Source organism: Myotis brandtii, unplaced genomic scaffold, assembly GCF_000412655.1.
Source record: "Myotis brandtii unplaced genomic scaffold, ASM41265v1 scaffold708, whole genome shotgun sequence".
Classification (NCBI taxonomy): domain Eukaryota; kingdom Metazoa; phylum Chordata; class Mammalia; order Chiroptera; family Vespertilionidae; genus Myotis; species Myotis brandtii.
This window is the reverse complement of record NW_005370777.1, coordinates 1,396,448-1,420,582: the sequence shown is the minus strand read 5'-3', so window position 1 is coordinate 1,420,582 and position 24,135 is coordinate 1,396,448. Positions and strand designations below refer to the sequence as shown.

General features: G+C 42.0%; 1 protein-coding gene across 1 annotated transcript in view; it reads right to left on the bottom strand.

The window, feature by feature from the left end:
- ANKS1B (ankyrin repeat and sterile alpha motif domain containing 1B) overlaps window positions 1-24,135 on the bottom strand; it is an 822,202-nt gene that overhangs the window by 343,977 nt on the left and 454,090 nt on the right. The gene's annotated exons all lie outside the window — the stretch shown is intronic.

Sequence of the window (24,135 nt, the reverse complement as noted above, 5' to 3'; positions counted from 1 at the left end):
AGGGCTGGGACACAGAAATGAATAAAACGTGGTTCCTGTTATCAAAGAGCACATTTTCTGGAAAGGGGGAAGAAGAATTTTTATAAATCAATCATTCATATTCAATGTAGCAATGGTAATGTCCGAGAAATGTACCCGGGGCTCAGACTGGGTGCTTTTCATCTTGGCCTGTTGATTCTTGAGCTACCATGTCACTATAAGCCAAGAGTCAAGGTCTTTGTTTCTGTAATGCATGGACATGCTCAGGATTCCACTACTGATGGGACTAATTCAGGCAAGAGATCTGAGTGCGAATGGATGCTGTGCTGCACACATCAATTTGAGGTGACAGATTTAAGAAATGTTTGGGAAGTAAAATCAATAATACTTGGTGACTGGCTGATCTGGGGTAAGATAAACTAGAGGGAGGGTCTAGGATACCTGCCAGGTTTCTCAGATCCAGGATCCTGGGGGTGTGGCAGCTGAGAAACCAATTGCTAATAGGCAGGCAGCATGGATAGATGAGAAGACCTTTCATTTAAACAAAAATTAAGATCTACTTGACATTTGCAAAGAGCTTCAAAAGGAGCTAGATATTTCTGTCTACAAAAAGAGAAAAAAAATAGACCTGCTCTTTCTGCGATGTCACAAACACAAAAGGAAAGTAAGACAGGAGAGATTCTAAAGTACTTTTTAATACTACATAAAGACTCAGAAAACCCCAACAAACCCAAACCCACAGTTCCTGGATTGATGTCTTCCCCCACCCCCATAGAATAGCTTGAGAAATTCAATGAAAGTTAATTGAAACATATAGTTGCAGTTCATGGTGACCCCAGACTGGCCCACCCTATGAAAATTGTGAGTAGTCCTAGAGTTTGGGGAGAAGAGAATATTACTGAGCTAGGGGTCTTCTCTCAGCTGAACTCATCCAAGCAAGAAATTTCATGGTACCATACACTGCCGTTTTGTTTTGTTTTTTTTAAATATTTTTATTGATTTCAGAGAGGAAGCGAGAGGGAGAGAGAAATGATAGAAACATCAGTGATGAGAGAGCATCATTGATCAGCTGCCTCCTGTACACCCGCTACCGGGGATCGAGCCCACAACCCAGGCTTATGCCCTTGACCAGAATCAAACCTGGGACCCTTCGATCTGCAGGCCAATGCTCTATCCACTGAGCCAAACCAGCTAGGGCTACACTGCTTTGTATACCTCAGTGCCCCCTCAAGCCCTCCCACTGCCAGGGTGATGAGAATCCCCCCCCCCCATTTTCTCTCCCCCTTATCTTGCTGGTTGGAGTCACTTTTGATTTATCTTACGGTTTTCTTCCAGTTGTGCTGGCAGAGAAAGCCTTATCTTATAGCTCTCCCAGCTACTCAGGTCAGGGCTACTTTTGGTCTAACTTATGATCACTTTAATTGCTCAGGCCAGAGGTACCCCTGTCTGTCCTTGGTTTATGGCTGTTTTAATTGCTTAGGCCAGAAATATTTCTATCTGGGTGTGGCACTTTTCTATCCTCTGTAGAAGTAAGTAAGATAAGCACACCCTGGCGTCTTTACTAGTAAGTCTCCATCTATGCAATCCTCTCCCTTGGACCCTCCTCATTCCCTAAACCTCCCTAAACAAGCTACTAGCTAACCCTTTCAGTATTATATTAGTTTCAGGTGTACACCCCAGTGATTCACTATAACTTACTAAGTGATCATCCGGATAAATCTTGTACTCATCTGATAACATACATAGTTGTTAGAATATTATTGACTGTATTTCCTATTCTGTACTTAACTCCCATGACTATTCTGTAACAACAAATTTGTTTTTCTTAATCCCTTCTCCTCTTTCACCCATCTCCCAACCCCCTCCCATCTGGCAACCATCAAAATGTTCTCTGTATCTATGAGTCTGTTTCTGTTTTGCTTGTTCATTTATTTTGATTTTTAGATTTAATTGTTGATATATGTGTTTATTGCCATTTTATTGTTTATATTTTTTTATCTTTTTTTTTCTTCTTAAAGAAGACCCTTTAACATTTCATGCAATACTAGTTTGGTGGTGATGAACTTCTTTAGCTTTTACTTGTCTGGGAAGCTCTTTATTTATCCTTCTATTTTAAATGATAGTTTTACTGGATGGAGTAATTTTGGTTGTAGGTCCTTGCTTTTCATTACTTTTCCATAGTGTAAATGTCCCACAGCTATTTTATCCATTCATCTACTGATGGGCACTTGAGCTGTTTCCAGATCTTAGCTATCCTATATAATAAAGAGGTAATATGTAAATTAACCCTCAGGCCCTCACAAAATGGCTGCCTACATCCAGGCTGGCAGGGGGTTAGTGAGGGATGACCAAACAACTGAACAAGCAGGCTGCTTGGGGAGACCAAGCCAGCAGGGGGGCATTTGGGGGCGACCAGGCTGGCAGAGGGGGGCAGTTGGGGGCGACCAGGATGGTGGGGGGGGCAGTAAGAGGTGACCAGACCAGCAGTGGGGGGGAGGGGAATTAAGAGCGACCAGGCTGGCAGGGAGGGGGAAGTTGGGGGCGACCTGGCTGGCAGCGGGGGCAGTTAGGGGTGATCAGGCCAGCATGCAGAGGCAGTGAGGGGTGATCAGGCCGGCTGTGGGGGGGCAGTTAGGGGTGGCCAGGCAGGCAGGTAGGTGAGTGATTAGGAGCCAGCAGTCCAGGATTGTGAGAGGGATGTCCGACTACCGGTTTAGGTCGGGCCTAAACCGGCAGTCGGGCATCCCCCAAGGGGTCCCAGATTGGAGAGGGTGCAGGCTGGGCTGAGGGGACCTCCTCCCCCTCCCACCCCCATCCATGAATTTCGTGCACCAGGCCTCTAGTATAGTATAAATGTAACATCACATCACCCAGGAGGGGTTGCCTCCCACAAGGAATTGCTCTCGTCTTTGAAGGGAATTCATCAACAATGCCCATGGATAAACCTCACTATACAAAGGATCATGTGGTCTTAGAACTATTCTATTCTCCCTAGAAGCTTTGAAGACCCGATGATCCCTTGCATGGATGTGTGCGTGCCTCCTAGGTCTCCTGGGCTATGCCATATTTGTGTCAGCAGAGGGTTGAGAAGGCTTTCTTTTTTGACTACGACAGCCATTCCCCTCCACAGACCATACTTCTATAAAACTTAATCCTCTTTTCCTAAGATAAGGATGAACACCATTTATTTACAAAGATACATAAAATGTATAATAAAAAATGATAAATGTAAACCACACATTGAAAACTAAAAACTAATATCACTAACATCTACCAGTGGATTGAATGACCTTGGGCAAATAGTTTAACCTTCCTGAGTCTATTTCTTCATCTATAAAATGAGCATAGTACTTTCTTGCTTCATGGTACTAATTAGTTAAAAACCACGCAGTAGCTGCATACTGTACTGGATTCCAAAAAAGCCTTGTTCAAACGCTAACACTATAAATAGCATTGTGGCTTGCCATTTGAAGAGATGCATCATTAGTGTCCTGTCTCAGCTGCAATTCTTGGTGAAATTAGGACACAGACCATGAATGGGTTGGCCAGGACTCTGATTCAGATGACCAAGCAACAGGGAAGGAAGTCTTTATCTGAGTGCTCATTATTTTCTACTGGAATGCTGTTGTGTATGATTAGAATTGGGGTAGAGCCCTTAGCACACTGATGGCTAATTTGAACCTGTTAGACTAGCTGCAGGGATTCCAGTCAATAAGCAGGAACTGGCCTGTTCATCTGGACATTCAAATTGGTGGAAATAAATCCTCAACACTTGGTTTTATGACCTGATTCTCAGCCATTCAGCACCAGCATGCAGTCTGGCTTTATGAAAAATGTTCCAGTCTGTTGGATGAAAGTAATCCAATCCTGCCACTGTTTTTTTTGTAGAAGGAAGAGATAGTATAGAGACAGGATCCAAGAAAACAAGAGAAGTTTGGAGGCTCGGGAGAAGCTGCATCATGTAGTAGCAATCTGGAGAAATAGAGTTGGAGGTGACAGAAAAAGTAAAAAGATCGAATGTCCCAGAGAACAGAGCTGCTTTTAGGCTGGAGCGTGGAGGATGGTTAAAGAGTAGAACGCCTCATGTCTGGATTCTTCTGGACATGATCAGGTAGTGCAGCAGGGTGGGGCAGATGGGGCTGTTTCAGGGCCAGGAAAGGGGGCCTTCCTCCTATGGCGACAGAACAAGGGCTCAGGAACTGATCTGGTTGTAGCTGTGGCTAGAGGAGGTCCAGGCTGGGGGTAGATCATAGTGCCCAGGGAGGGCACAACAGTAGCAGAGCACAATTCCAGCAGATAGTTCTGATAGATGGTCCCAGAAAAAGAAACATTCAAGTACATGTGTGCAGGTGGTGCTTCCTTCCCAATGGCATGGGAGATTCTGGATTGGGTAACACTCACAGCTCCAAGCAGAAGGGAATAAGTCTGTGAATGGGTAGCAGGGCCTCAGTCATTTATCCCAGAGAAAACCATTGGCTAAAGCCTTTGGTAAGAAGAAATGGGCCATGTGGCATGGAGAGTGGAGTGAGACTCAAGGAGGGAACCTCGGGAATGAAACAGGGCCCACTAGAGAGATCAGAACTTGGACAGGGCAACAGGGCAGCAAGACCTGTTTGATGTGCAGTCACAGAAAGTAGGTTAGAATTCAAATATCTGCCACTTTAGGTATGTCTTGACCTTGAAAGTGTGGGAGCAAGGCACAGTCTTGAGGTGGAGAGGGGGTGATCCCACTGTGGCGAGGAGGAGGTGTGCTCAAATTCAGAACCCAAATGGGGAGCAGAGATGCTGGAAGGTAGCTCTCTCACCTCCTCATGCTCCACCTTGCTGTCAGTCTGGATGGAGACTCAAAAACTGGTTTAAAACCTTTAAGTGAATCTGCCTAACTTGGATATAGAGATAAACAAGGTACTGCTGCCTGGTTAAACAGGGGAAGAAGCTATCAAAATGGTATTGATCATCCCACTGAAGACTATCCATCATCATTCACCTCCTCAACACCTAAAAAGATGTTCAGCATAACATTTGGGTTTTAAATGATGACTGCATCAAAAATGAAAAATGTGAAAACTCTTATACTTACAAATGCACATGAACAGGATGAAGGCTCTTCCAGGATTTATTCCTGTGTTTACTCATTGAGTAAATAACAATAATAGCCCCTGATCTAATTTGAAATTTTAGGCATGGTTCATTTTAAAGGGGTGTGATAATCCTTATCTTTATCTTCTGGCCAGTGACATCAATTTTGTCAACGCATTGTCCAGTTTTACCTCGAGATTGTATGACCTCTGCCATGTGACACAGCACGATGTGTTTCAGTGGCATATCAAGATACACAGGGGGTTGCCACTGCTTGCTAACTTTAAAAATAATCGTCAGCCATTTGTTCCTCTTTCAGATCTTAACATGTGGTTTTGTTTGTGAAACACAAAAGATTGATATTATATTTATGAGCCGTTTGGTAGGGAAGCCAATAGAATAAAACTTAATTGATTCCCGCCCCCCCCCTGAAGCTCTTGAAGAAATAGGATGTGAACCCAGATTAGGTGCCAACCTACATATTTTTGTGAAAGGAACTTTTACTTGTTTAGACTCAATTCATACTTGTAAGCCTCAGTCACTGTTTTGCTCACTCCTAAAGCCAAATCTTACCTTGTCCCATCCATTTTTCTGCCACAATATCTCTCTGAATTTGTCTCCTTCTGCCCATCACTATAGCCAGTGATTTCCTCACATCATCTAACAGGTCCTTCTTCTCCCTCCCTCCATCTTTCATATTGCCTCCAAAGTCAAATACACAAATCGTATCATGATTCTGTGCTAGTCCAAACCCCATAGGATGGCATCTGAGGGGCTGGTGATCTGGTCCTAATTTACCTTTTTAACCTCGATTCCTGTCTTTCCCATTCCTGATGCACACATGGAGCTTCCAACAACATCCCTCTATTTTCTGAACACCCACTGCACTGTCACATCCTCGTGCCTCTTGGTACACACTGTTTCCTCTGCCCAGAAATTCTTCTTGGGTTTCTGTACCTATTGACCCCTTCAACTCACCCTTGAAGGACTGATTCAAAACCTGCTGCTGTGAAATGGCCCCTCATTCCCACAGTCAGAGTGAAGCAAGACCTCTGTGATGCTCACAGCATGTGGAGCGCATCTGTGCTGAGAACTAGCTACATTGCATTTATTCATCTGTCTCTTCCACTCGGCTGAGAGCCCCAGAAAACCAGGGGCTGTTATTGCTCTCTTCTCTTTGCTTTATTCTTCCTCCTGCCTCCCCACCTGCTCTCCTGGCCTCCAGGGTCGCGTATGTCTCTGACACATAACAAACACTTGTTGGTTAAAGAATGAGTGATTAGAATGAATTGGATTTCATGAGTCCCTTCAGCTCTCTGCTTTCTTTACTTGCTTAGTGCTTATTAAGGTAAATTCACTGCCAGGTCTACCTTACCAACTCTTTTGATTCCAGTTCTCTGTCCTTTCTTCCTCTTGACACAAAACCGATTGTGCAGTATTTGCTGAAGTCTTCCTCTTCAGATTAGAATGGAAAGTTTGAGGGTCCCAGCTCCTTTGCCCAGCACAAACAATTCATTTCTTGAAGGCACGGACTACATTATCTGCCAGTGAAGATGCTGTGTACTCTGTCTCAGTTGTGTTTGTAGAACAACCATTCCTGTAAAGGTCCTTTTCCTAATTTTTAGCTTCAACTTTTCATTAGACACAGGCCATTTCTTCCTGTCTCATCTTCTGAAGCTGTAAATTATTCTGCTACTTTATTTATAACGGGAACATACTTATTTTCTGTGATGATGGCTCCCATGAGCCTTCCTTTTTCTTAGCTACATAAAGTTAACTTCCTCGGTGGCAAATTAAGGACAGATTACAAGCAGCCTGGGAACCAGGCTCCGTTACCACAGGGGGCCGCCCACTCAGCCTCCTTATGTTCAGCCATCCAAAAGATGCAGCTGCTAAGCCAGCCCGGCACTGGGCTGCTCTCCCCCTGCCTCTCCGCCTCGCCGGGGGAGCGGAGAAGTCCCTTGCTCCATTGGGAACTGCTTGGGTTCCGATCAGAGTTTTCCAGACTCCCCTCCTCCTCCACCTACCCCAGCTGCCTACCATCTCCCTCCCACACCAAGGCCAGCAGTGACTGTGCTCCAAGACTCCCCCTCCTTCCAGAACTGCCTCTCGGTTTCCATAGCAACAGAAAATGTTGGTGGGAAGCAAAAATGCTGAACTGCAACTAGTGTTGGGGCTGGGAGGAGGAGGTGAAATGTGGGCCCCTCTGGAGGCTGCAGAATGAGGTGAAGAGAGCACTCGGGTGGAAGGAGGGGAGGACGAGGCCAGGTGAGGGGCCCTCAGAAGAGAGAAGGGCAGGGAGGCTCTGGGGAAAGGTGCATTGGCAAGCAGAAATCACTCTGGTTAGAAAAGTAAGAAAGGAGGAAGGACTCAAAGTAACGGAGAATCCTAAATATAGTGATTATGTCAGCCGTCAAGCTGGGGATAGGTGGTTTTTATTTCAAAGGTGAGTAGTGGAAGGCAATAGTGTGGTGGCAAAAAAATAAGGGCTTGAGAGTTTAATGATAATATCTAAGGGGTAATGTAACTGGGCTTGTAAATTGGCAACTCTATTTAATAGTCATGTGTTACTCATCTTCTGTGAGTCTTTGGTTGCTCCTTTGTTTGCTCATCCACTAAAATAGAGTGATTAATATCTACCTCAAAGAGTTGTTGTGGATCAAGTGAACTAAAAGCACATGAAGTGGCCACTTATAGTAGCAGGTAAAGTAGCTATTTTTAAAAAATCAGTGTTTGAGGTTGAAAAATAGTATTTCAAAGGGGCTTGGGCTGGACATTTAAGTTAAATTCACTGAAAACTGTGCATTGTTATTTGTATTGATTTCAATGTTCCATATCTTCTGAGTAGATGGCATCCGGATCATATGTACCTGACTACATGGTGCGAATATTTAGGTCTAGCCCTTTTATCACAGAAAGGGACCCATACTTTTCTTTCAAATAGCTTTTCTATCTGTGCTTTCCAAAAATTTTCTATAACATTTGCTCATTTCCTCTCCTATAGAGTCAGAATGCTATTGATCTCATCACCTCTCATTTCTCTTCTCTCCTCTTAGCTCAAGAGGTTGCTGCAAAAACCACACTCCCTGTTCACAGGCAGGTCGATAGCACCCCATCAGTATTTTTTGCATGAAGGTGTTTGCCATCACTTCCTTCAGGACTCCAGGGCAAGAAGCTAGAAAAGTAGTGGCCTAACCAGAGTTGCCTAAAATTCCATTTACTCTGGGCTGTCCTTGCTATCTCAGAAGAATGAAATGAAATTACTGCGGACTCTTCTTCTCCATGCCTCCCTGTCCTGACATTGGGACAATAATAGCAATGATGATGACTAGCATTGATCTTGCTGTTCCAAGTGCTTCACATGAATGGACTCATAGCCCTCACCTGAGTCCAATGGGATTAGTACACAGTTATCACTGTACCTGCTTCCACATGTGGAAACCGAAGTGCAGAGACATTAAGAAATTTCCCCATAGTGATAGAGCTTGTAACTCCCAGGGCTGTGGTTTGGATCTAGGCAGAGGCGATCTGCTTCTCTATGGAAGGGATATCTGGGCTCTTTTAGGAATTGTGGCTCAGGGATATTTAGAGAGAACTATTTTTTCCTCACTTGGTACCAGTGAACGAATATCGCAGGAATGTGTGGCTGTGCCTTTGGCTTCTATTTCAAGATGTGCACTGAGTCTCCTGGTTGATGTGTTTCCCTCTTAGATGCCAGTAAAAATTTGGAAAAGGAATAAAATCTCATGATCTCACAGTAACAAAGATAACTGGATATAACTTCATGAGTATAAGAGGTTTCAATAATTCTCCAGAAGTTGGAAAGAGCATGGGAAAGCATTGAATGGTGCAGTGAGGTGGAGGTAGCTTTAGTTTGGGGTGTTTCCTGATCAAATTAAGAAGCCAAGTTGCCCATTGGAATAAACCCCAGAGGTTTCAGCCTGAGAGAAAGAAGAGATTGAGAAGTGGACAGAAAATGGGGTCAAATTGAAGGTCTATTATGCATGGGACTGTTGCCTCCTTACCCAAGCATATTTCAGCCTGAGAGAAAGAAGAGATTGAGAAGTGGACAGTAAATGGGGTCAAATTGAAGGTCTATTATGCATGGAACTGTTGCCTCCTTACCCAAGACACACATACACACACACATACACATACACACACACACCCACACACACCCACCATGCATTTCTTTTTCTCCTTAGGCCAAGACACACACACACACACACACACACACACACCATGCATTTCTCTCTCTCCTTAGGCCAAAAAGAAAATAGATGCTTATTCTCTGAAGACATTTATAAAATCCTTCCTGGGGATAATTAAATCAGTTAGTATGGTGGTATTTGGGACACCTTACTCATTATAGGGACACACTGTTTACTACAAAGTAAAGAAAGCCTGAAAGTAAAAATCAATGTGCCCATGTACACAGAGCTTCCAGTCAGCCTTCCATGGTCTCTTCCTGAAATCTGGACAGAAAACCACAAACTGCCAGTCATTGCAGCCTGTGGTATGGCAGAGAAGGATCAAGTAAAAATAAAGCACAGAGAAAAATTAACTCTAGAGATAATTCCACAAAGAGAATTTCAAAATAAAAACAAGTGGTATCCCCTGACAAAGCCAGAGGAATGTCACACAGAAGGAAAAAGAAAAGGGTGTCATGAAAAAGGAACAGAAAAGAAGAAAGGGCTTTGTGAAATTAAACATATCATTGCCCAGATTAAAAACAACCAATTTAAAGATTGAACTCAACTTCTTAGAGTATAAAATAAAAATAGAAAGAGATAGTAAATATGAGAGAAAGGACAAGGGATATTAAGGAATGATTGAGAAAGTCCAAACTCCAATGTCTGTCTAATAGGAGTTCACAAAAAGGCAACAGAAAAACATGAAGGGATGGAAATGATAAAATAAATAATAAAAGAGACTGTCCCAGAATGTATCTTTCTATTTAAAGTGCTTAACAAGAATGAAATAGGATGAACGAGATGCTCATGTAGTCATGTGTTAGTGACACATCAGGACACCAAGAATAAAGAGGAGATCCTGAAAACTTCCAGAGAGGGGTTAAGGGGAAGGTCACCTGTAAGGAAACCAAGGTCAGACTTCTCAACAACCATGTCTGATGCTATAAAAACAATGGAGTAATATGTGCCAAACTCTGAGAAAATTTAGATTCAGCCTAGAACTACATCCTAAAATACAAGATTAATCAGCTGTGGGGGCAGAATACAGGCATTTTTAGATTCACAAGGACTTAGAAATTCACCTCTCATGTATTTCTCAGCTTTTTCTTTTTAAAAGAGCTAGTTGAGTGTGTGCTCCAACAATATGAGAAATCAAATCAAGAGAGAGGAAAACATCCAAGAAACAGTGGATTCAGCCAGGAGTGCAAAGCAGAGAGTCCCAGAATGACTAGTGTGAGGCAGTCCCAGAGCACAAGCGTGCCTTGGCAGGGGTCTCTGGGAAAAAGTGGGCAGGAAAATAGATAGTATGATGGAGACCGTGGAAAACCTAAGGACAAAAAAAGAGGCAGAAATGTCAGAGAAAGGAAAAATAATTGGAAATGACAGGAAGAAGAAAACAATTAGTAAAAATGAGTAGGATAACTCTCATGCTTGTAGCTTAGTAACTGCGTGAATGGTGTATGGCCATCATCATTGAGGCTCAGCCTCATCGTCGTGGGAGCAGCAGCCCAGGAGTGGGGTTTTCACCCTTGATAAGTGCTCCCACACCCATGAGTGGCATGAAGGCAGAGAAACACTGGATATCAAGGTACCACTGCAAGGCTGGACAATGAGGATGTCAGCTGAGGCCACCAAAAGCAAGGGCTTCCCTTTTTGCCTGGCAACATTCAGTTTCTGGTATTATGGGGTGGCAATAGAAGCCAATACTGATTGCAGTAGCATTTCATGCTAGCTCTGGTATGGAGTCAAAACTAAGTTGATTTAAGACACTAAGAAGTGATATTTCAGTTGCGGACAGAATCTTAGCCCATTGGGGATGGAGACAGGTAGGAGAGAGAAAAGATGATGGCATAAATAAGGTAAATCCGCATAACTCCCATCAAGATGTCAGTAAATGATATATAAAGTTGACAGAGTGAGAACTAAGGACATATGCATATCATATGGGCATAACCCCAGAAGGACTCAGTATGGAACTGTTTAAAGTATTTGCTTTTGGAGAATGGGGCTGGGGCTGGGGAGAATAGTGCAAAAAATTGTTTGCATTTAAGTTTTATTTGTACATTTGTTTTGATGCTTCAAATATATATATTGGTTAAACACTTTTTAAGAAGTGTGCTCCTGTCAATCCTACTGTCCAAACTCCCTTGCTCTAGTGTAGTGGTTTAAATTATCCTTGTGTCTGCAATAAACCACCTTAGAAGAGGGTGAGTTAATAAATCAAATACTTAAGCAGTCATGGGCATCCACTCCTCCACTGGCCGAACCTCTTCCTCCTTCTCATTCCAGGCATGTTCTCTAAAACACACGTGAGGAGCACCAGTGCCATCATTGTCTTGGTTGCGTGTTGGGTAGCAGGAAGCAGAAGAGCCTTAATTTTTAGCAGCTAGGCTCTGGCTCTGAAGACTGCCATTGAAATCGCAAGCTCTAATTGCAGCTTTTGAAAGTGCACCCGTTTCCCTGAGGTGATAATGGTCTTCTGAACTCGTATCAATAAAATGCTCTCTAATGGATTCTCTGACACCTGAAGTCATCATTGACCCCAATGTAATTAGCACCTCTGGACTTGGCTTTGCCAGGTAGCACAGATAATCACCTAGGACCAAAGGCTGATGATTAGTCAGTCAGCTGACACTGAGTGCTCACTATGAAGTTCCGTGGGGGTGGCAAGGGAAGAGAAGACCTTGAAATGACCTTTCCTCAAGGTACTTCCAATTAAAAGGGGCTAAGGGTGCAGAAGGGGAAGGACCGCAGAGATTCAAACCGATCCCAAGACAAATAATAAACAGATCATTCTCAGTTGCATAGAGAGGGCCCTGGAGATCCAAGTTGGATTAGAATAAACATGGACTCTCTCTGATGGCCCATGATGGCTTCCCTGGTTTTAGGTGTTGCCTCTTCTTGTTTTTGCCCTCTGTCCCCCAGCTGGACCCAGACTACTAGATATCTCTCTATGCTAATTACATGCTATTCCATTTGCCTGAAAAGCTGCCCTGTCACTCAGCCCTTGTCAGGCTGTGAATTTCCCCAATCCATCAAGAGTTAGTGCAAACCTGACCTCTTTTAGGGAACCTTGCCTGAGTTGCTAGTTTTGAATGCCTCCACCCTACACTGAATTATAGTTTTGATCAGTTACAGTGCTGAAGGAATTTGACTGTTCTCATGGTTATTTCTCCAGTACATTGTAAGCTTCATGAGAGGAAGGACTGAGTATATTATTCATTCCAAAATAATTAAAAAGTTAATATATATAAAACACTTAGACCAGTACCTGGAATATAAGCACTATACAAGTGTTTATCATCATCATCATCATCATCATCAATCTTTGCATTTTTAAAATATGTTTTTATTGATTTTTAGAGAGAGACAGAGTAAGGGAGAGGGATAGAGAGATAGAAACATCAATGATGAGAAAGAATCACTGATCAGCTGCCTCTTGCATGTCCCCTACTGGGGATCAAGCCTGCAATCCAGGCACATGCCCTGACTGGGAATGAAACCATGATCTCTTGGTTCCTAGGTCGATGTTCAACCATTAAGCCACATCAACTGGGGAAATCTTTGTATTTAGATACCTTTCACGATGTCTGGCACATGCAAGTGGCAGCTAAGCAAATGTTTCTTCATTTGTATTTTTTTGAACATTTCAAACCAGCTGAGTTTTAAAGATGAGGAGGTTGACAGTAGTCATGGTTCCAAGGTGAAAGTGACAACAATGTCTTTAGATATTGGTAATTGAGAGCAGTGAATATCTTTGAAGAAGCAAAGAATCTAACAGGTGGATAAATTTAGTTTGGGAGGGTAGGAGGGAAGCTTAGATGATATGAAACTATTGAAAGCAGATTTATTGTTGGCTTTGAGACAATACACTAGCCCTCAGAAAGATAGGCTTGTTAGGAGAAACACCTAGTGTAATTCAAGTAACTTCATTTTCTTCAAGATTATCTAGAAAAAGAAGGCCACTCAGTGAAACAGATGTTTCCATGCCCATCCTCCCTTGCTGTCAGTATGTGCGATGTGCCTGTGCGTGCTGCCATCTGGGTGAGCCTATCTGGGCACAGTGATGGATCATGAATCTGTCTTTCCATATGGTGCATGCATGGCATCTGAACCGTGATTTCACATGTTAGGCAACGCTTTCATTCACAGAGGCATCACATGATTGCTAGGATGGTTGTCAGGTCAGTATCTCTTTTGGTCTTCAAACATCACATGCACTTTTCAATCTCTCCATCTTTGTTCATGATTCCACTCAATCTTACATCATTGTTCCTGTTCTTCACCGTTTACACAAAACCCACACAAGCCCACTTCCTTCAGAGAGGCCTCCCTGATCAATCCAGCTCACAAACATCTCTTCCTTCTCAGGATTCATGAATCCTAACACTTATTTTTCCCCATAGTTATATTATATGCCATGAAAACATTTACACTGTTGTCCTTGATTGCAACGTGAACATGAATTGCTCTTTCGCTGTTAGGTATGCTAGTCTTAGCTCCCTGAGTGGACTGCAGGATCTTTAACAGGAGCCTGTGTTATCCCTCTCTAGTCTCCACCACAATTGGTGCAGTTTGATGTGTATAGTAGGTATAGTAGGTACTCAATAGGTTGTTTCCTTAGAAAAGAATAGATGACTCTCCTAGGAATCCATTCAAAAAGCTTTTTCTGGGAGCCCCTTCACAAATGCCTGTCTATTTTCTACTTTAGATTGTCAATACATATTAAAGAATAAAAGATGCAAATTTGAAACATACAGATTTATATTTAAAAATGCTACAGTTTTTGCCATCTGTGTTTGTTAATATACTTTATAGTATGCACGCAAATTTACTAGTTATACTTGAGGACAAAACTACTAGATCCTTGGGTATTAAAATATTCTCATAAAATTAATTATCACAATTTTATCAACCATAGCTAAGGGAGCATTTTATTGCTGTGAGCAGGTGGGTGTCCTTGGGTGTTTCTTAGGGAAAGCACTACATTCCATCAGTTCCTTGGAAGTCCCACAATATCCTGCCAACAGCATTGCACTACTTCATGGCCACTAAGCCTGAAAGGTTCAGCACTTTCAGTGTGCATGCAGTCAATTAATCAAGGTCTGTGGTGGGAAGAGTAAATTAAGTGACATAAGTTTCCAGCATACTTTAGTTATTTGATATAAGGTCACTGAGATAGGTGGGTTTGGGGTACTTCAGTGTTCATAGCATAAATCATGTAAGCATTTTCCTTGTATTAAATGTATTATGAGGGCAAGAGCAGTGACGCCTTGTAGCAATTTCTGTGTATCATTGTGCTGTCAGTAATTGCAAAGTGGCTTTGCCAGCTAAATGGCACAAGCAATCTTGTCACCGTCATGATTCATTGCCTACTGAAAGCACACAGCTAGCCTTAATCTAATTCTCACCAGAACTCTGTGAACCACGTGGTATTGTGCCCTGTTTGCACTTGGGAAACTAATGTACATGGAGGTTAAGTGACCAGCCCATGTAGGAGAAGGAGCAAGACTATGAAAACAGTTCAGAGTGCAATCATCTTTCCAATTCCTATGGAGTATAATGGTTACAAGTCTCAAATAAGCCCTCAACAGGGCCCTGTCATTCTACTCCCTTTTCCTAGTAAATTCTGTCTCCCACTTTGGAAATGTCTCTTTAATATCTTCTATATCTTCAAATCTCCCTTGTCTTCTAATTTGCTAGAAAATAGAAACTATTAGAGGAAACATACCTCCGTATTCTCATCACCCTATATAAAAATCATATGGTACGCATCCCTTCTGTATTCCCTCCTGTTACTTGTCTTTGGATCCCAAACTCTATTTATTCAGCCTGTCCCTCTTTCTTTTCCAATATCAATACCTCCCTTTCTACCTGATTATTCTTTTTCATAGCCAAACATGCCTCAATCTCTCCTGTTTCAAAAATCTTCACTCTGACCTTCAAATCACCCTTTAGCTACTTGTTTATTTCTGTGTTCCCATTCTCAGCAAAACTTCTTTCAAGGGTTGTCTACTCTACTACGTCTTCAATCCAATGCAATATGGTTTCTGCACCTCTCACTCCACTGAATGTGCTCTCGTCAAATTCTCTAGTGGCCTCTAAGTTGCAAAATCCAGATGCTCCAGTCTCAGCACACTTGACCTCTCATCATCATTTTACCCTCTTGATCGCTTTCTCATGAAACAAGTTTTGGGGGAAAGACCTTTCCACTTTTAGACCCTTGAAGTTTGAGGAGTCTGTACATTCTAGGAAGCAAAGAACTGTTGCCTTTGTTGAGTATAAATGAAGTCACCTAGGGTGAATGTGTGGAGTGAGAAGAGGGAAAGGGCTGAATCCTAGGGGACAGGCAGAGGCATGGAGGTCTACAAAGGAGCCAGGGAAGTGGTGGCTACTGGGGAAGGAGATGCCAAGGACAGAGAAGCTGAGGCAGAAGAGAGTGATCAATAGAAAACAAACCCCAGAAAGATGAAGCATGTAAGGACTAGAAAGAATATATTGTATTTGGGAATTAGGAGTTCATTAGTCATCGTTTATACATAATTTCAGGATGCTGACATAGGCTAATTGTACTGAGGCCTGGTTGTATTGAACTGAAGGGCAAGCCAGCAAGTGTAGACATTTGAGAAGCTTGGTTGTGAAGGGAAGAAGAATGACCAGGTAGCATCTAGTGCAGACACAGGATTGTGGCAGAGGGTTGGAAAAAAAAATCAGGTTATATCTGGCTTGTTCAGAGATTGCAAAGAAGAAGGTTTGTTTACCTAATGTCATAGCACTTATACTAGAACTGAAAATGGAACTCATTTATTTTGTGACCTGAAGTAACTGAGATAATATATGTGTAAGAGTTTTAAAGATTATAAAGTGCAATGGGATTTTAATAGGGTATTCTTTCCACAAAGAATAATTATGTACCAGGGAAAATTACATTTTTTGACTGTATAATATAGCCTTCATCCAATCCCCCACCAAAGAACCTCGTTGTTATCTATTCTGTAGTTTGTAAATTATTAAATTGTTATGAATGATGTTTTGCTTGCTTCCTTTGGAAAGAGTGAGGGATTTCCGGAGTAGATGTTGGCCAGCCTGTCTGTTTCTGTTCAGTTGTTCTGAGCTGGCAGACAGCTAGACAGGCTATATAATTACATAGACCTGATGAATACTAAGTGCTCAGCTCCTTCTTTACAGCATTACTCCTTTCTGATAAAAGGATATATAAATCCTGTCAAATAAACTTGAGATACTTTAGATTCTAGGCCTTTTATTTCAAGATCTCCTTCAAAACTCTGGAAGGACAAACCTAATTCTTCTTGCCAGCCATCTAAACAGACACTGGCTTATACAACCAAGATGTTCCACAAGGCTTTGGATATGAATCCTAATCATCTTTGCTCAGTCTGACAGAAGGTAAAAGTTTAGCCATCTGAAATGTAATTTTGTGGACTCAAGGGGTAGAAATCCATGACCTGATATTAAGAGACCTCTATTAACTATTCACTGTAGTTTCACCTCTATGATTTATAAGTGCAGACATAAGGGCTCTTCTTTCTCAATACTCTTTTAGCTCATATGTTCTTAAATGAATGATCACTTCCAATGTTTATGATGTGCATGGTACACACAGACCAGTTTAGGAAGCCTGGGGTGACGGCAGGGGTGTATGCAATGAGCTGTAGGGTATTGTTTCCATGTATCTCTAACTTAAGTTTTCTCATGGATAAAAATTTGTAGCAATTCATAATGACAACTTATTATACCTTAGAAAGGATTAGACTGAAGAAGGCAAAGCATGTCTTCCTTGAACATCTGTCCTGTTTGATGCAGTGTCTCCTGTATGTATAACAGAATGACTCCCACTCAGAGGTCTCACGTCTGAGGACAGACCTGACCTGGAGGTGCAGCTGTATGTTTATAGCCCTGGGTGTGGAGGGAAGTTTTCTTAGTCTGATCTGCCTAATCTCTGTATGACGCAAGGTTCTTCTCGTTCACCTCTCCTGTTGGTTCTCCTCTGAATCATCATCCCTCCAAGGAAAAGAAATGCTGATGCAACTTTTGTTCTTCCGGAACACATGCCTTTCTCAGCCCCAGCAACATAGTCAATAAAATAGTGTTTCCCTTTGGACTCAGATTGACCTGGGTTTGAAGCTTGAGTGCTTTGGGCCAGTCATTTCGTCTCTAAGTTTTGTCATTTGAAAAATTGGAATAACATTACATACTTTGTAACATGTGTGGGAGAGGTAAATATAATGTATGTAAACAAGTATGAAACAAGTTTTGATAAATAGTAGTTATCTTATTAAGTTGGTTATATTTCCTTTCTCTCTTATAACACACTACTCATCTAATCACCTATTCCCTTGGGAGTCTCCTATCAGATAGCTACCAGTCACAAGGATGGCAAGCAAATTAATAGTTCTTATAAATGTGATGTACTTGGAAACCAGCAGGGCTGCAAAGTAAACTGAAAAGAGCATTGGGCTAGAGAGGTAAGAAGTTCTCAGTTCTGGCCTTGCTGGTTCTCATATTAACTAGCAGTGTGACCTTGGATATGATTACCCATACATACAAAACTGTAAGTTATCAGGAAGATTGCATTTATCATTAATGAAGGAGCAACATAAGATTTTTTGAACATTTCAAATCTCATGTAAATCCTGATTAGGTCAAGTGTTTATTGCATGACCATACAGACTGTACTTGGTAACGTGAGGGATAACAGACAAAGGATGCATATGCACACTCATTTATGAAGGACTGTTATGGGCTGAACTGTGTTCCCCCCAAATTTTTATGTTGAAGTCCTAATCCTCAATACCCTAGAATGTGACCTTATTTGGAGATTAGGTCATTAAAAAGATAATGAGGTTAAAATAAGGTCACTAGGGTGAACCCTAATCCAATACGACTGCTACCTTATAAGAAGAGGATCTGTAGTTCATGCCACCCAGTTTGTGGCACTTTGTTATGGCAGGCCTAGCAAACTATACAAGGGCATATTGTGTGCTAGTGACTGGGAAGATAACACAAGCCAAGAAGGAGTTAAGTAAAGAAGCAGGTAATTCAGCCCTGTATGAGAAGCCTGCTCCAATAGATATATATATTTGGAGGATATAGGCTATGTTAGGTAGGAGCAGGTACATGGTACAGGGTGTCATGGGAGGCCGCTGAAGGATAGCTGAGCAATACCAAATAATTCACTACAGCCTCCCCAGAAGGAACTTCTGAGCTGGGATTTTTAAGTAAGAGTTTCCTAGGGTCAGAATGAGTGCAGGAAGGCAGTGTCCTGGGCAGAGAACAGTATACATCAGATACAATGTGTGCAGAGACATGGATCCGTCAGCAAGTGTGGCATAGTTGTAGGACTATAAGTCATTCAACATGGCCAGAGCTTACCAGGGTAAGAGGTGAAGCTGGAGAGGGGGGCAGGGCCCAGATCAGCAGAGAAAGGCTCCACAAAGCAGGAGGAGGGACAAAGACCTTGAGGAATGGGTCTTCCTTGAATAGGCAAATTGGAGAATATAGGCTATGTTATGTAGGAGGGAAACCATGAACAAAAGTGAAGGTTTATATTTGTTTGGCAGTGAGGGTTCTGATCTGGTTAAAGCAGAGGCTCTCTCGAGAAGCAGTGGGGATGAGGTGAAAAGGTAAGGAGATGTGAGATAAATAAGTCGCTTAAAGGACAGGAAGTATGACAAACCGGGAGTGCTTCAAGGGCAGGACCAGTGTCCTGTTCAGTGTCTGCAATCTAGCAGGTGCTCTACAAACATTTGCTGAATGAAGGAAGGGGTGGAAGGATGACACAATGTGGTCTTAGTGAATTGAGCAGGGACTTTTGGGTCCTTTTTTGGTTTGGTTTCAAAATTTAGGTGGCGCAGGGTTTTTTTAACCTTTTTGTGTCTCCTTTTCTTCATTTATAAATATGAGGATAGCAATACTTAGTGACAGGGATATGATAAGAATTTCAGGGGATAAATTAAATGGAACTGAATGGAACTTAAGAATTCCATCCAATCAATATTTATTGAGATGCTACTATATGCCAGGCACCATGCTAGGCTTTAGAAATACAAAGATAAACAAGACCCCCACCTCTGCCTCTAAGGATACTTTATAGGGTGGGAAGCAGACATCTGAACAGATAATGAAATTGCAAGGCAGTATAATAAGGACCAGCATAGGGCCAGGAGTGCACAGGAATGGGTCAGTTTTGCCAGCCAGATAACAGGATGGTATTAGGAAATACTTCCTAGAGGAAGTGATGTTTAAGCTGAATCCTGAACAATACTGCACAATTAGGTGAAGAGGAAGAGAAAGGAATTCCAACCAGAGGGACCAGCGGGCTTCCTCTGCAGCTGTGTTTTCCTAGTTCCTATGCCCGTGCAGTTCCCTTGCTGAAAATATACTCCAGGCTGATTGGTTAGAACAAAAACACTCTCTTTCTTACTCTTGTCAGACTCCTGAAAACTGGACTTAAAGTCTAAATATCCCTATTATCTGCATTCTCCTTAAACTAACAGGCCTTCAGGAACCTTGCTGTGGCCACCTGCCTGATTTCCTCACTCCCTTTCTCCTTCTCCTTTCTTTCCTTCCTTTCCCCCATCCTTATTTGTTCTTCCTTCCTCCTTTCATCAAATGGTTACCGTGTCTACATATGTAAACCATGAGGATATAGAGGATCAAAGCATAATTTCTAATTCTCAAGGAGTTAAACATTGGTGGGGTGGGGGGCAGCGAACTATGACCCATTGACCAAATCTGCCTGTTTTTGTAAATAGAGTGTTGGAACACAGCCATGTCCATCACTATGGATTATCTACGGCAGCTTTCATGCTACAAGAGCAGAGTTGAACAGTTGCAATAGGGACCACGTGGCTTTGAAAGCCTAAAATGTTTACTTCCTGGCTTTTTACCGAACAAGTCTGCCAACCCCTGTTCCAGTGTTTGTGTGTGGCAGAGGTGGTGGACAAGAAAATAGGTAATACAGTGAGATAAGTGGTAAGACAGAAAACTACAGAAGGAGGGTTGGGGAGAAGTGACAGCTAGAAGAAGGGACAACTAGGCTAAGAACTAAAAGATAAAAAGGAGTGAAGAGGGGAAGGAAGGTCATTCCCGGCAGAGAGAGCAACATATGCAAAGGCCAAGCAAGAAAAATGTGCCGTTTGGAGAAGAAATGCTAACAGATGAGGCTGGAAAACGCATTGGGCTCAGGCAGGACATGAGGTATCCTGCATGTGAAAGTCATCTGAAGGATTTTGGAAATATAATGTCTCATACGGAGTCGAGAATCAATGAATTACTGTAAACAGGGTAGTGCTAAAGCAAACGTGTGCTTAAGAAAGATCACTCTGGCTGTGTAATACTTAACATTTCTTGGGAATTTATTCTATGACAGCTCTGTGCTAAATGCACACATGTATATGGAAATGCTTATTAGGTAGCTTGGACAGCAACTGGAAGCCAGGTAGAAAGAGGTGAAGAGTAGGGACAGCTTTGGATCTATGAGAACCAATTATCTTCCTACCGGATGGTCAGGCAGAGCATCACACACATGCAGAGGCATGAGGAGGAGGAGGAGAATAGAAATGATTGGGAAAGGCAGTAAAATGTCACAGAACCCCAATAAAAATGAATAAGGGAGTACATGTTAATAAGAAGTAGATAGTAAAAACCAGACATTGTAAAGAAGGCAAAGAGAAATGAAGTGAGGGGGGGCGGGGAAAGGGGTTGGGGTTTGACAAAAAGCAGGTCACAGCTGACTTAAAGGGGGGCAATTCCAGCAGAAGAGTTGGGAAGCAGGCAGGATTATAAGGGTTTCGGAGGTGACCAGAAGTGAGACAGTGAAGATCGCTGCCACTGAACGCTTGTTTGAGAGACTGTCTTTTTAAAGAAGCGAAGAAATATGACTGTGGCTGGATTTCTTAACGAGGCTGTAATTCAGCAGTTTTAATACATTTTCTGATTCATCAAGTAAATTACTCATCCCAAATACCTGGTCATTGGAAGCAACAGTGAAGATCAAATTATGCAGCCATGCCGGATGACTAAATTAAAAGACAATGCATGTCAGCCTTAGTTAGTCATGGGAGTTGTAGTACTGCATTATCAGAAAATGGGGCAGCACATTGAGCGCTTAAAAATGTAATCGGAGGAACTTCCAGGTGGACGAAAAGGCTCTCCTTGGTATCACCAGAGATGATTGTGGCTAATGTCATTTCCGAAAGCCTCTCTCCGAAGGTGGTCATCCCTGAACATGCCCTCCTGTCTGACTTTCCACTGCACACGCAATCAGCGTCTTTCTCGGGCTAATGAGATCTACACGAAGAATTAATTGCTCTGCCAGCACCAGAGTTGTACCCTGCATCTTTAAAGAGCTCAAAATATTAAATAACAAGCCCAAAGAACCTTGCTCCCAGATCCTCATTAGATTGATTTTACAGATGAGTAAACCGAATCATAGAGAAGCAAGACAGTGGAAATGAGAAGTCTTTAGTTCTCTCTCACACCGCAATGAAGCTGTTGCCTATCAGATTTGTGATTATGCTGTTGTTCAGAAAAGAATAACTCCCTCCTCGCTTTGACTCTTGGATACCAACAGATTTTTAAAAAACTGTTACTGGGGTGACACTGGTTAATAAAATTAGATAGGTATTAGGTGTACAATTCTATAATATGTCATCTGTATATTGGATTGTGTGTTCAACACTCAAAGTCAAGTCTCCTTCCATCACCGTTTATACTCCCCTTTGGATACCAAGAGACATTAAATGCCTGCAGTTGAAAAACACAATGTCTTTTATGTTTTGTAAAAGTGGGTGTGTAACTACTGGCCTAAATGAGTTTGAAGAATTATGGCTGAACTTTCAATATAAAGCAACCCACTCAACCCAGAGCCTCGCCTTTGTCAGAAAGAGGAAGGTGCGGAGAGTGTGGAAAGTATTTTTTCCTCTTGTGCCTTTAAAACTCAGTAACTTTATAACATTTTCTTAAACAATATTTGAAACAAGAAATCATCATGGGGACTATTAGTCTTACCCTGTAGGGATAATTTATTTTTCTGCTTCACAATTTTAACTTCTTCCTTGGATCATGATTTGATGCTAAGATACTTAAAAGGTCATTTTATCGGGTCAACCACAAATGGTGCTCTTATTACAGAAAAGTTATGTAAAAGATGAAAAGAGAAGCAAGTCCATTAGCATGTAAAATGCACATAAAAATGGTGAAATTTTTCAGTTACATACTGGTCAGATAAATCTTGCTCAAATCTTTTGTTCAAATGGATGACTTTTCTAAGAGCTCTGTGGCACCACTTCAGAGGCTAATAGGCAGCATTCTCTCTGACCTTTAGCACTTTTTTTTATGAATGCTACCCACCAAGTGTACAAAAATGCCAGTTCACATAAGGCTCCTGTGTTACTTTTATTTCTTGTTCTGTAAAGGCTGCATTTTGAACATTTTAATTATGGTCAAAGCATTCCTAGTCAACCTAGAGGGCAATTAGTAGGAACACAGTAGATGCTAAAAAAAGATAATTTGGAATAATTTCACCCCCCCTTTTTATCCTCACCCAGGGATATGTTTACTGATTTTAAGGAGATAGAGAGAGAGATAGAGGGAAAGGGAGAGGGAGAGGGAGAGGGAGAGGGAGAGGGAGAGAGAGAGAGAGAGAGAGAGAGAGAGAAGAGAACCATCCACACATGCCCCAACTGGGGATCAAACCCACAACCTAGGTAAGTGCCCTGACAGGGAATTGAACCTGCAGCCTTTTGATGTACAGGGCGGCACTCCAACCAACTGAGCCACCTGACCAAGGCTTTTTCCCTTTTGATTAGAGTTTGCAAATATAACTGTCAGCTAGTTACTCTGGTGAGGCTATGAGTCAGTCCTCCTCCAAGTAATATAAACTTCCTAATTTAGTCTTTGGTCTATAAATCTACAGTAACACTGCCAGTGTTTTGATGTTATCCGTATCTTTATCTTCCTTTGCTCCACACTATCATAGATTTTATCTTTTCATTGCCTACTGTAATTTGTTGCTGGAAAAACAGTTGCTAGTAAGTAATATGCTGAAAGATGATGATTATCTGAAAGGATGGGGGTAAGATCCCCATGATGTAGTGTGTGTATGAGCAAATAAAGGAATATGTGTGCCATGTTCATGCAAATAATATGACAGGTCTGAGGGCAATCCTGTGACCTGCTGGAGGTCAAGGATTGTGTATGTTCATTGTTACATCACTAGTATTTAACACTGTCCCAAAACATAGAAAATATTTAAGCAGCATTTGCTGCATTAATAAATGAAGAATTCTAGTGCTCCATGTTCCCACTGGCAAAACAAGGCTTCTGGGTTAAAAATGAGGTTGGAAGGTCCATCTACCACAATCTGCTATGCATTTAGTGTTGATGGGAGATTTCTATGTATACAGCATCATGCTAGGAGTTGTGAGAAAGGCAAGGAAATTGAATACAGGGACGGGGGCTGGAGGCCTGGGTGAAAGAGGTGAAGGGATTAAGAAGTACAAATTGGTAGCTACAAAACAGTCCCGAGGATGTACTAGTAAAGTAAAGAATAGGGAATATAGTTCATAAAATTGCGATAACTCTGTATGGTGCCAGCTGGGGTACTGGAAATATCGAGGGAACACTATGTGAAGTATATGATTGTCTAACCACTAAGCTGTACACCTGAAACCAAGACAAAATAAAATTAAAAGGAAAAAAGTAAGACTGAAAAATCTTTCAGAAAAAAAATAATAAAGAAAATTGAATACACAGAACTTGGACTGGAAGTGTCCGGTCTAGTGGAGGAGACAAGATATATACAAGTGAAAAGTTAACTCCTAATTCTAGAGTGAATAATGGCATGCCAAAGGTAATTTTT